Source organism: Nicotiana tabacum, chromosome 16 (assembly GCF_000715075.1).
Source record: "Nicotiana tabacum cultivar K326 chromosome 16, ASM71507v2, whole genome shotgun sequence".
In the NCBI taxonomy this organism is placed as follows: Eukaryota; Viridiplantae; Streptophyta; class Magnoliopsida; order Solanales; family Solanaceae; genus Nicotiana; species Nicotiana tabacum.
This window is the reverse complement of record NC_134095.1, coordinates 113,410,181-113,422,707: the sequence shown is the minus strand read 5'-3', so window position 1 is coordinate 113,422,707 and position 12,527 is coordinate 113,410,181. Positions and strand designations below refer to the sequence as shown.

Below are 12,527 nucleotides of genomic sequence, written 5' to 3'. Positions count from 1 at the left end.
AGAACTACGTTCAAAACAACCATAGGGACTTTACCATTCAAACTAGTGTATGAAAAATTGTGTCACCTACATGTTGAGATGGAACATAAAGCTTATTGGGGCAATTAAGATGCATAATCTTGATCTTAGTCTTACAGGTGAACAAAGGTTAGCGCAGATGAATGAATTGGAGGAGTTTAGACTAGACGCGTATGAAAATGCGCGAATTTTCAAGGAAAAGACAAAACGGTGTCATGATCATCTGATTAAGACGAAGGACTTTCATGAAGGGGACAGAGTCTTACTATACAATAGTAGACTTAGGTTGTTCTCTGGAAAATTCAAGTCAAGATGGGCAGGTTCGTATGTGGTAAAACATGTCTCATCGTATTGCGCCAATGAAATACAGAATGAGCAAGGGAATGACAGCTTTAAGGTGAATGGGCACAAGTTGAAACAATACCTTATTAGAGGATTTGACAAGCAATCCTCTAGCATCGTGATCAAATAAGTAAAAGTGACGTAGTCAAGCTGACGACTATAACTCAGAACTACTTCTAACTCTTTTTTTTGCTTTTGTAGAATAGTAAGATAATAGTAGTGTAGGATTATTAGAGTTAAGGAGTTTTGATAATTATTTGAACATGTATGATCATGAATTAGACACAAAATAAGCACATAATATAGTAGGGATGCGACTCGTAGGCTAAAAAGTTAAAAAATCAAAAGTCTGAGAAACGTGACCTAGAATGTCGCGTGGAGTACTGTGTGGGGCGCTACGCTAGGCCAAACATGCAACTCTGTCAGAACTCCCTCTCTGAATATCTCCACTACCGTATCGCACCGCACCCAGTAACGCGGTAGTATAAATTTTGACTAGTTATAATTCGAAAAAAAAATTCTAAAAAATTTAAAATTTAACAAAATGCCCAGAACCTCCCCCTCCCTTTTTTTTCTTAAAACAGATCTATTTCTTTCCGCCTTTCTCCCATATCTCTCATTCTCTTTCACAAATCTCTCCTCTCTAACTCTCCCCCAAGTCCCCCATTGTTCTTCCTCCTTAATTTTTTCCACTCACATTCATCACTCATTGTGAGCACCTAATTTTTGACTATATTTGAATTTTTCATCACTTTTAGTAGGTAAATATATTTTAAGTTTAATCTACATATTTTAGCTCTTATTTCTCCTTGTATATATTTTATTTAAGAAATTGAAAACAATTAAAAAAGAGAGTCATATTTTTACCTAAAGAAAATTGAAAACAATTAAAAAAGAGTCACATTTTAATATAAAGCTTTATCTTCATTTACAAATAAAGAAAAAGTTTTCCAAAAAATATATTATGTTTGTTAAGTAAATTTTGAGTGATTAGTATTTTATCTTGCTATTCAAGTTTAGGAGTAGTATTTTTATTTTCATATATTAATCAATAAAACAAAAAATTAAAATTACAAAAAGGAAAGAAGTTTTAATTTTGACTTTCCCCTAAAGTCTTGCTTTGTCCAAATATCCAAGTCATGACCCAAATTAAGCCAAACATGAGCCCAATAACCAATAACCAATAACCCATCAGATTTTCTCCTCCCCAAAATCCTACATATTTTATATATCTAATTCTCTAATTGCTAGACCAAGCTAAGACCTAATTTCCTAGACGGCAAAAACGACATGCCCCAAAAAAGAAGAAAACTCCTTCTTCTTCTTTGAAAATTCCAGCCGAGCAACCTCGAAAATAAACCCCATTTTCACACCTGAAAATACAAAAAATCAGCAACCTAATGCCACCTTAAACCTTGTAAATCCAGCTCCAAACCAGCCCCCCCCCCCCCCCAAAAAAAAAAAAATAGCCCCAAACGGTCAAAAACACAGCTCAATTGCTGCCATTTTTGCTGAAAACCCAGTCCAAAAATTGCAGCTGAAGAATAGCCCCAAAGCAGTCTAAATTTCAGCAAAAAACGCATCGTAACACCTCCATAAACCACCAAAATCGCTTCCTATTTTGACCCTAAAAAATGACCTCAAAATCAGCTCGTTTCTCAGCGAAAATCAGCTGTAAATCAGATAAAAAACAGCACCAAACGCCACCTCAAATCACCCGAAAACAGCCCTCCTTTTCCTCACAAAACAACAGTATTTTGGTCGGGTTCGAGTCGAATTTTTCGACGATCTTTCCCGGCGAGTTTCGAGGTTTCGAAGGACAATTCCGTCCATTAGTCCGGTAGGCATTAGCTATTCGGGGGAAGATGCATCTTGAGGTCCTGTTCTCTAACATTTATTTTACTGTCTTCTTTTAATGTAAATTCTTGAAACTTTACTTCTATTTGTGTTAATAACTTGGGTTTGAGATTGAATTGATTTCTTATACTATTTGTTGGGTTTCATTTGATTGTTAATTTTCCTTGCCGATTAGTTATTTGATTAGCAGAGTAATAGAATGTGTTATATAGTGTAGTATCCTGGCTCTGTTTATTTGTTAAGAGTTGCAATTTAAGACTAAGTAGACTATTTGGTTTAGCTGAATACAAAGAGCCATAGCCATTAGCTAACTATTTGACATTTGATATAGGGCTGTGGGTTTGGGTTCGATTTTAAGAGATGCAGATTTTATTTTTATTTTTTTTAAAATTGGCCATCGACTCCATAGCAATAAATTCACAAGTTAAACACATCTCTTAAAAATTAATATATATCCATAATTCTATCACTTTGGACCTTCACAATAATTTTAAATTAGCTTTAGAAAAATAATTAATGTATATCGTAGCTCGCTTTAAGCGCGATTAATAAATCATCGTGGCTATGGGTACGGTTTCCGTGGCATAGTCGTGATACATAATCCCCAATTCGGGTATGTATTTCGTGTGACCCGATCACAACTTCGAATAATAATAAAATAAATATATCGTAAGTCGCGGGTGCATTTCATGTGGCGCGGCATGCAATGTGTAACAAAACGACAAGTGTACGACATCGTGACTTCTTCCAGAAATAATTTCATAAATAAATAAAAACGGTTATAAAGTTAAAAATGCACAATAGGTTTAAAACATGTAATAAATCAGATAATTAGGCCAATTATTAATAGTTAAGTGACCGTGCTAAAACCACGAAAATCGGGAATGCCTAACACCTTATCCCGGATTAACATAATTCCTTACCCGGTCTTCTGTGTTCGCGGACCAAAAATAGAGTCAACTTTCCTCGATTTGGGATTTAATATAAACTGGTGACTTGGGACAGCGTAAATTATTCCAAGTGGCGACCCTAAAATAAATAAATAATCTCATTTCGAGTAATGTCACTCAAATTTAAAAAATTCTCTATCCCCTTCGGGAAAAAAGAGGTGTGACACTCATCAAGGTAAGTCTTCCTCTTATCTCTTCTCTTTTCTTTTAGTATTTAAGTAGTTTTACTTTAGTTCAACCAAGTTCTGGGTAGTTGTGGTTGTGCTAATTGTTTCTATTTTTGTTTCTGTTTCTTTGCTTATTATGGCCAAAAATTGTGCTTTGCCTGTGGGGTTTTCATTGTTCTTATGATTGTGGGTGATTGTTGGTGTGTTTTGATACGTTGGAATTAATTTGTGTTGAATCTTGGTGGGGGTGACCATGTGGCTGAAAATTAGTGAAGTTTTATGTAAAATTCGTGCAATTTGTGCTATTGTGAAGATGTGGTGATGTTGTGGTTGTGCTAAGTGGTGTATTTGGTGTGGTTGTATGGTGATTCTAACCCACTTTGAATTGAAATAAGATGATGAAATATATGCCAACAATGTGTTTGTTGAAATGTCTTAGTGACATAAAATTGTGTAGTGTTGCTAATTTTGAAGGGAAGTGCTTTGTTGGATGTGATGCTTGCTGATAAGTGTGAGGTGGGAGGTCATGTTCTTATTTTGTGAAACGGTAACGTGTTAGCCTCGAGTGTTAATCGATTGACCACACCATGCTAATATGTTCCTAGGTGCTAATTGGGGTGTCCGATTCATGCTAAGTACTTGTGTATATGTATTGTAAGTTGTTTATTTTGTTAGTAATGACTTAGTATGACTTCTTATTTTTCTTTTCTTAGTGACTAGTGTAGCTTCTTGATTGTGTATTTTACATTAGTGTAGTCCATGGTTGTGTTTTTATATTATTATGTTGGTGGTTGGGTGGGTCGTTGAATACGTGTGGCGTGCCTTCAACGGGGTAGTCTGAGCCCCCGATATACATTGTACTTATGAACTTGCCAATAACATAAGTGTGAGATGGTTACCCCGTTTGGTTTTGTTTTTGGTTTAGGTGTTGTGGCTAATGTTGTTCGTCTTGTGTAGGTGCAATGTCTCACCGCCCTAGCAAACGTTCTAACACAGGTTCCTCAGAGGTTGCTTCTAGTAGCCGTCAAGGAAGTAGGAAGGCACTCCCCCCACCCCAGTGTACGAGGAAGAGGAGCACATTAATCCCGATGCGGATGTAGTACCAGGCTGCAAGTATGTCATTCGGGCTGTGCCAGCTCATGCTAGGATATGGTACCAGACTTTTGTTCCGGCAGTGAGCCACGACCTGAAAGTTTGTATTCATGATGGGAAGCTAGCCAGGAAGTACTCGAGGATTTACAACAAGATCAAATACCTTGGTTTTGAAAGCTTGTTCTGTCTCGGTGAGTCGGTGAACGTGAACATGGTCAAGGAATTTTATGCTAACTGGAAACTTGAGGCAAATTCAGATGCGGTGTATGAAGTGGAGGTGAGAGGCAAGATGATTCCCTATTCTTCCCGAGTAATAAATCAAATCATGGGATTTACGGAGCACTTGTATAAGTTATTACTGAGGTTGCTACATCGGCCGCCCTATCCAGATACTAGATGCCAGCTGTGTGGCACAGGGTCTCTTGCTACATGGACACGAGATGTTAATGTGTTCCACAAAGACATGAAGAAGTGCAATTTCTAGTTTCTTATCTGGGTCATTCTCCGGTTGATTAATGCAAATATAATGCCTACCCAAAACGATACTGCATCTCCCGGTTGAATGTGTGTCTCATTTATGCTATCTTGGCTCGGATAAAGTTTGATCTAGGTAAGATTATGCTTGAGCATGTCTCGAGTACGACCACCTATATTTCTTGAGCATGATCACGCGACTTCTGTGGACAATGTGGAGGAGTACCATTATGACCGGACGATTCTGATTCTGCAGCCTTTTAAGCCTTTTGATGTCACATCTGTGACACCCCCCCCCCCCCCTCTGCGCCTGATGTTGTTCCTATAGATTAGAGATTTATTCGTGTTGAGGAGGCAATGCAGTTGCTATTTGCTGATATGCGCCTTCACGCTGCTAGGGGGAAGATTGACTTGGTAGAGCTGCACGAGGACCATCCCCTCTTCGCGGTCACTCAAGAATGGTTGGGTTTTGTCGATGGTGCATAGATGCCACTAGATAAGGACTCAAACTCTATTCCCTCTGATGATGAAGAGTACCTGCGTACCTTTGATGGTGTTGGTGAGGAGTAGGCCACGGGACTCAAGGAGTTACCTTTTCACTCTTGTTTTATAGTTTTGTATTGGGGACAATGAAATTTCTTAAGTGTGGGGAGGGGTGCTCCTATTTGATCGTATTTGTACTTGCTTTCTTTTGGCCAGTTGATTTTGTTTGATTTGTTTCTTGCTTGTTGCTTACCGCAAAATAGTAATAACAATTAAATTTGATTTAGTGGTTCTAAAAATACGTGATCTATTTTTATGCTAGTTGTTAGACACTTGATGCTATGTGAAAGACTTAGAAACGAGATAAGAGCTTAAAAACGAGACGTTAATCAAACCGGATCGTTGTCAATCGAGGCCTTGAACTTGCCTATTCGAGGGCCTCAGGGTCGAGTCTGAAGCTCGGCTGGGAGCTATCGAGGGTGGTCGATGGGGACTAACAGTTATAAATAAATCAATAACGGCTCTTTATGGTCAATAATAAGCAATAAATGAAGTAATAAGATCAAGAGGATATGTTAGAGAGCAGAGATAATGTTCTTGCGTCTTTAGCATTAAGCAACAGATGATAACAAAATGACAAGGATCCCCTTTATATATGAGGGCAAATCCCAACATAGTACACATACATTTATTACAAAGATATGGAGATGAGACAGCTAGTTAACGCCATGATACGGGCTCAGACTAGCCTGACAGACTTTGTTGGCTCTAGCTGCATGCCTTGGGAACTCCCTACTTTCCCCCCGTAACCGTCGGTCTGTACCGTTCCGAGGTCAAGCGTCGATGGCCCTCGAGGGGTGAAACGCGACCGTGGTTTTGAGCCTTCGAGACGTCGTAACGATGGAAAATTGGACCCTCCGATTTTACAGTATACAGATAGTCCACACGTTTCTTAGAGTAGAACGATAAGAAACGACCTTGATAACCATCTTTCAAAATTTCCAGTGATAATGTTATACTGATGATGTCATACTCATGATATAGGCCTATGTAGCAACCAAGGCATCCCGCTAACTTGTCTTTTCAACGCCTTTCAATGCACTACCTATTCTCGTCCTTCTAAGCAATAATATTGCCGCCAATTCAGTTCCAAAAATACATTAATTGTGCCTGGCGATACGTCTTTCAAGGACATTGATGGCACCATCGGTTGCGTTTTTCAAAGAGTATTGACTGTGTCCGCCGGTTACTTTGCCCTTTCTCTATAAATGGGAGCTTTCTAGAACCAATTCTTTATTCAAGTGTTCTTAGATTAACCTTTTGCCCTTCTCTTCTCCTCATCCTTGTCCGTCACTATCCCTTATGTTTAAGGCCCGCGGCCTTAAGGTTACATGGCGGTGTTTTCTTCAGCCACGCCATGGCCTTTTTCCTAGGCTTTCCCTTGCCGAGCGAGATTACTCCGACTTGTCGTTGTTATTGTTGTTGTTATTATAGTTATTACTATTGTCGTTGTTGGCTCGAGACGATGAGATAGGAGGGCCAATTTCTTCCGACTTGGGAATATATTTGGACTCTACACCACTGCTTACGAGGGTGTTCGGACCATACACCGCTACTCACCTTCCTACCCCGGCCTAGTGTGGCATTTCATCCCTTTTGCTTTCTGTGGGGTTGGACTGATAAACGCGGGTCGTCGGGACCATGACTTTGAGTTGAATAAGAGTAGGGCTTCGAACCCTTAGACCGAGACTTAGCCTTTAGACCCTACGATAATCTTCGAGGGGGGATTCACTCGGAAGCTCGAGAATAGAGACTGCCTTTATGCTTTCGAGAACAGTCCCCGAGTGGGGGTTTGCTCAAACTCGGACCATCTGGAAACTTGTTCTGAACTTAGTATAGATAGCCTTAAGGCGTTGTAGATAGATCCCGGATGAGGCCCTATCCGGGTTTAGATGGTACCCTGAGGCCAAGCCCATATGAGTGGAGTTTAAGCACTTATTTTCTTCTTAAGAGAAGCCCTCGAGATCGGGTACCATCTCGAGTCTTGTAATGATATCAATGGCCCCTTGGAGCATGTCTTCTTCTTGATGGAGGTCCTCGAGATCGGGCACCGTCTCGGGACGTATAGTGAGGGCATTGGTCTCCTAGAGCCTGTTTTCTTTTTTATGGAGGTCCTCGAGATCGGGTACCATCTCAGGACTTGCAATGATGCCAATGGCTTCCTAGAGCCTAACTTCTTTTTTATGGAGGTCCTCGAGATCGAGTACCATCTCGGGACATGCGGTGGTACCAATTGCTTTCTGGAGCCTAACTTCTTTTTAATGGAAGTCCTCGAGATCGGGTACCATCTCGGGACTTGTAGTGGTACCAATGGCTTCCTGGAGCCTAACTTGTTTTTGATGAAGGTCCTCGAGATCAGGTACTATCTCGGGACTTGCAGTGGTACCAATGGATTCATGGAGACTAACTTCTTTTTAATGGAGATCCTCGAGATCGGGTACCACCTCGGGACTTGCAGTGGTACCAATGGCTTTTTAGAGCCTAACTTCTTTTTGGTGGAGGTCCTCGAGATCGGGTACCATCTTAGGACTTGTTTGGTGCGGGGGTCTCCGTCCCCAAAACGTCACACGACGTTCGCCAAACGGATGATATGGCTGCAAAGCGACTGAGGCGATCCCGCCGACACATCTTCCCAAAGTGATTTCGACCAGCATTTTAATCGGCCTCTAAGGCAGGCGGATCATCGCTGTTTTTTCCATATATAGGGTTTGTTTCTACCCTTTCGGAGATTCCACCATTCTGATTAGTTACCATTTTCTCATACGTTTTTCCTTTCATTATTTCAGTATTAACACTCTTGCCTAAATTCCTGCTCTAGTTCCCTAAGTTTGTTGCATTAATGACAGCTACATCGGGATCCGTTTGGCAGGGAGGAGAGAGTTTCGCCTCCGGTTCTCTCCTTGTTGGCGATGCAACCAGATGCCAGGTGGGCCTAACTCGGGGCATTTTGCTTCGAGAGGGGACTTTTCGTCAGAAAAGTACCCCGATACCCAGGATCAACGGGAGCATACCTTGAAGTTTACTTCTTCGGTAGGAGAGGGACACCTTGAGTTGGTGAGTAAAGACTGCGGATGGGGGGAAAAGGAGTACTGCAGGTACCCTCCCCAGATGAGAGTATTACGGACTATGCCGAGGGGTTTTTGAATGTTTACACCTATCCCTTCATGCCGGGCCTCCTTGATAGGGTTGTGCTTGACTTCTGTCGAAAGTATCAGGTTACCTCGACACAGATTTGCCTATCATTCTGGCGGATAGTGTTGATGATAAGGTTCTTTGCAGAGAAGACAGGGCTTGAATTTACACTTAGTTATCTTATCAGGCTATACCATCCTTTTCATGATCGAGGTCTGCTAAACTTACAATGCCGGTCGACCATGCCTTTTGTTGTTGATGATAAAGAAGATGGAGGTCGGGAGTGGATGAGTCAATTTGTCTGAGTACGAACTGTTGATATTAGCCCCGTGAGTTTTTGCCATTTCCTGAGGAATGGAATTATACAAGTAAGTGGTACACTCGTGCCTTCGCAGGTTTTTCATTATGGCGAAGGAGTGTTCGGTAAATGTGCATTCTTTCTCTCTTCTACAACAATTTCATGGATGCCGCACAAGGTCCCTAATTAGCCAGATTGGGCTTGGGAGTTGGCGACCCACTCGACCTGTGATGAGCGTAAGTGGCGAGCTTTGTCTAGGGGCATATGGGAAGAGAAAAATCAAGGTATGCGTTGTACGATCTGTTCCTTTCCCTTCTTTTAGTTGGAAAAGCACTTTCTCTTTCTATGTAATAACCCTGTTAGTGTAGGTATCGGGGAGCCTTCTGAGGTGAGGCCGTGCCCCTAGAGACGGAGAAGGATCGCAAGCTTCTGGGCTAAAGAATAATAACAATAAGCAAGAGATACTTTTGCAGGGTGGTGGTGCTCAAAGCAAGGCGATCCAGGACTACGGGCCCAGAGTGGAAGTATTGACTGAGCTTGTCGCGCCCGTGATTTCTGGTTTTGGAGAGGCGGTTTCTCCTTCGTTGTCGTCTTCTTTTTCCGTCGTACATACTTTGAGGGATACTCGAAACCCGGGGTCATATGCACGGAGGGACCGTGCCTCGACCGAGGCTGACTCTTTCGAAGCTGAGGAAGCTAGGTTAGCAGATGTTTGCTCGAACTTCGAGGAAGCCCAGCGGCTTCACTCTGTGGTATGTTTTGGCACAGGCCTTTCGAGTTTCGCGCCTTCCCTTCCTTATTGAATTCTCTTTTACAGGCCTTCGACAAGCTTAAGTCCGAGCTGCTTCACTGTGAGGCCAGGCTGAGAAAAGCTCTAGATGAGGAGAAATCCCTTAGGCTCCTTCTAGATGAAAAAAAAGTCGAGTTGGCACACTTACGGTATGAGGCGAGTTGGAGCTTGAATTATGAGAGCTACTTGAACGAGCAGGTAGTTTTTGTTCCGAGTGAGTGTGTGTTCCTCCCTATAGCTCCTGAGGCTAATGTTTTATTTATTTCAGTTGTAGAAAAAGGCGAAGGACTTGGAGCGCCTTCGGGACGAGATTGGCCGAGCCAAGCGTGAGTGTAATGAGTTAAAGGCTCAGGCGGACGCCCAGGCTTTGACGGAGAAGGGTGCTCTGGCTAAAGCTTCTGCCCTTGAGGTTAAACTTCACTTAGCTCGTGATAATAACTTGGTTCGAATTGATATAATTTCGAAGCTCGAGTCTGAGCTCTTAAAGATAAAGGCCAAAGTTGTGGATGCCCGGGATGAAGCTGTAATGAGCCGAACTAAGGCTGACCAAAAAGTGGCGGTCTATTTGAAGGTTGCTGCTGATGCTCAAGCTGAGCTGGGAAGGACTCTTGACCACGATGGCAGGAGAAAGGAATATGCTCGGCGTAAGTATTGAAGGGAAACCTTCGAGGAGATTCACGCTAGGGGCTTTGAGCTCTCGAAAGAAGTGAAGTGGGCTAAGGCAGACGAACGTAGTGCTATGTCACTTATGTCCGACACCGAGGATAGCGAGGATGAGGCCGACGGGCCACAGTCCCCAAGGGGATGTAGATTTCCTTTTCTGAGTCTGTACATGGTAACTTTGAAGTATGTTGTAAATGGAGCTTGTATTTTCCCGCATGTATGTATAAAAGGAAAGTCTCGCAGTTTCATTTTGTCTGCATTTCTTTTTCCTTGATTTTAGCAGAATGAACTAGTTTTTGAGTTAGAAGGAATCCTTAGATTCGTGGTATGGCCCTGAGGCTCATTAAGCTAGCTCACAGGCTCTTACGTGCTTGGTCGATACAACCTTTGGTTTTAGTGCTGGCGACTATGGCTCTTACGCTTTTGGTCGGTGCGACCTTCGATTTTAGTGATGGCGACATTGGTTCTTACGTGTTTGCTCTTAGGCATATTTAGTTAACTGTTTTGGTTTCAGTCTCCGAATCGGGTTTTAACTCGAGCTTATTGGACCCTCAAGTTTTTGAATTGCAAGCTGGCCCTTAGGCTCTTATGCGTTGGGTCAATGCGACCTTTTGTGTGGGCTGGCGACAATGGATCTTACGCCTTAGGTCGATACAACCTTTTATGTGGGCTGGCGACAATGGCTCTTACGCCTTAGGTCGATGCAACCTTTTACGTGGGGTGGCGACAGTGGCTCTTACGCCTTGGGTCGATGCGACCTCTAATATAGGCTTTATTATTCCCTCGTTAAGGACTTTTTGAAATAGTAGTTTCCTGACTCTTCGACAGTTTAAAAAAAACCTCGATTGTGAGTTGTTATGTGGTGATGATCGAGCACCTCGGGAGGTTTGGCTCGGAGGCTGAGTATCTCGAAGCCAATGTTTAGGAGCTGACATGGTCGAAGCTCTTTTTCCTATGTCGATAGTAGCCTATTTAACCGATTATTTATGAAGTATATTCAAAGTAATTGAAGGCCTATGATTATATAGCGACGGTCGGGCGTCCCCTTGTCGCGTTAGTTTGGCAGGTACAGCCTTGTGACCGGAGTCATTTGTGTTTGGTTGGAGCCTTTAAGTCCCGAGTGATGTAGTTTCAGCATCTATATCAAGGGTATGCCTTTTTAGGAGTCTTACAAGTTCAATATATAGCCTAAACTTTGAGATCGGGTTTATGCCTTTAGTAAGGTCTTACAAGTTTTACATGCCTTTAAGGTCTTACAGTCATGGATACTTGATACAAGTATGGTTCATTCCTTGCTTGAGGTCTTACAAATTTTACATGCCTTTGAGGTCTTACGAGACCGAGGCTACCTGCATGTGGCCTTACGGCCTCGGGTTTTTATGTTGATGGAAATGGCGATTGACAGCAGTCCCCGAGTCATCGGGGACTCTTTGGCTCGGGAGCCATTACTTGTGAACTTTGTATTGCCTCATTGAGGGCTTACGATTTCGGAGTTTCTGACCCGGAGGTCATGTGTCCTTGAGTTTTTGACGCCAGTCCCCGAGTGTTCGGGACATTTTTGGTTCTACAGTTGTTTTTTGATCTCGGTGTTGCCTCATTGAGGGCTTATGAGTTTGAAACTCCGACCCAGGGGTCGTACTGTTATGAGTTGTTGACGCAGTCCCCGAGTATTCGGGACATTTTTTGGCTCTAGGGCCGTTTTTTGCAAAAAGTGTCGATCTTCCTGGACACGCAAAATGTTTTTGGGAGTATACATGTTTTTGTTGTTGTGGGATAGGTTGTTCTATGCGGACACAGTTCGTTCGACCGTTTTTCCCGGTACATTATTTTCCTATCGAGATCCCACTTAGCACATCTTGTCTTCTCCGAGTAGGTGACCTTCCGGGGGGATGCCCACCAGTGTTCGAGGTTGATTGCAAAAGAAGCCTTAAATACTTGTTGAGTTTTCCTTAGGTAGCATATGGATGTTGTCTCGTTAAAAACCTTGCCGGTAAAACCCTTTTTGGGATAAAAACCCAGTTGAAGGAAAAGAGTGCAACACATGCTTTTTGAAACCTAAGGCTTCGAGTTGGAGAGTGCTTTCGATTAGATACCTGCATTCAGATCAGCGTAGAATGTAATTGAAAGATAAAGGAGATGTTCATACCTTAGTGTAGAATGTCGGCGATGTTTCGAGCCTTGGTATGTTTCAGTCGCTTATG

At 42.4% G+C, this 12,527-nt stretch overlaps 1 long non-coding RNA gene across 1 annotated transcript; it reads left to right on the top strand.

Annotated features, from left to right (window-relative positions):
• The first annotated feature begins 1,651 nt into the window (after positions 1-1,651).
• Positions 1,652-5,682, top strand: LOC142170754 (uncharacterized). Its single transcript, XR_012700228.1, has 2 exons — positions 1,652-2,237; positions 4,292-5,682. It is a non-coding gene; the product is annotated as an uncharacterized LOC142170754 (long non-coding RNA).
• Positions 5,683-12,527: the final 6,845 nt, after the last annotated feature.